Source organism: Saprolegnia diclina, assembly GCF_000281045.1.
Source record: "Saprolegnia diclina VS20 unplaced genomic scaffold supercont1.109, whole genome shotgun sequence".
NCBI lineage: Eukaryota > Oomycota > Saprolegniomycetes > Saprolegniales > Saprolegniaceae > Saprolegnia > Saprolegnia diclina.
The window spans coordinates 150,625-151,236 of record NW_008246176.1 but is presented as its reverse complement, the minus strand read 5'-3'; positions in this window follow the sequence as shown (position 1 = coordinate 151,236).

Genomic DNA, 612 nt, shown 5'->3' with positions numbered 1-612 from the left:
TCGTCCAGTCCAGACGCTCGATCGCGCTGTTGATGCAAGCGACGGGGTCGCCGCGGTGGAGAGCGCATGACGTTGTCTTCAGAGCGACGACGACATGGCGGTCTGCCTTGGTACACGCGGGCCGGACGATGTGCACCATGTTGGTCGAAAGTTGAAATGCGAGAAGGATCCTTCCGGATAAAGTCGTGGAAGCGTTGGGTATCCGGAAACCAAGCTGCAAACCGAACAGGAATGCGTTGACGCGTCCGAGTGCACAGACGCATGGGTCAATGACAGACGTTTGTGTATGAACCGAATGCTATTGCTTGTAATCCTAGCACGACATCCGTAGCAATGCATGGTAAATACTCTAGACTGGCTAAAGTTTGCTCTAAGCTTAGTCTGGCTAAAGTTTGCTCCAAATCATTTTACATACACATACGCGCGCTACGCATTCAGGTGTAGCGCAACGTATGCGAAGTCTTTGTGTAATTAGGACGAATGAAGATAACGCGGAACACGTTCATATACATCTAGTAAATGATTGTGTCGTCAGACAAGAGACTTGCACCTTCGTCGGCAGTATCCTATCGGAATGCATGTAGCCTGTGGTAGCTCGGTGGTCAAGCTGAA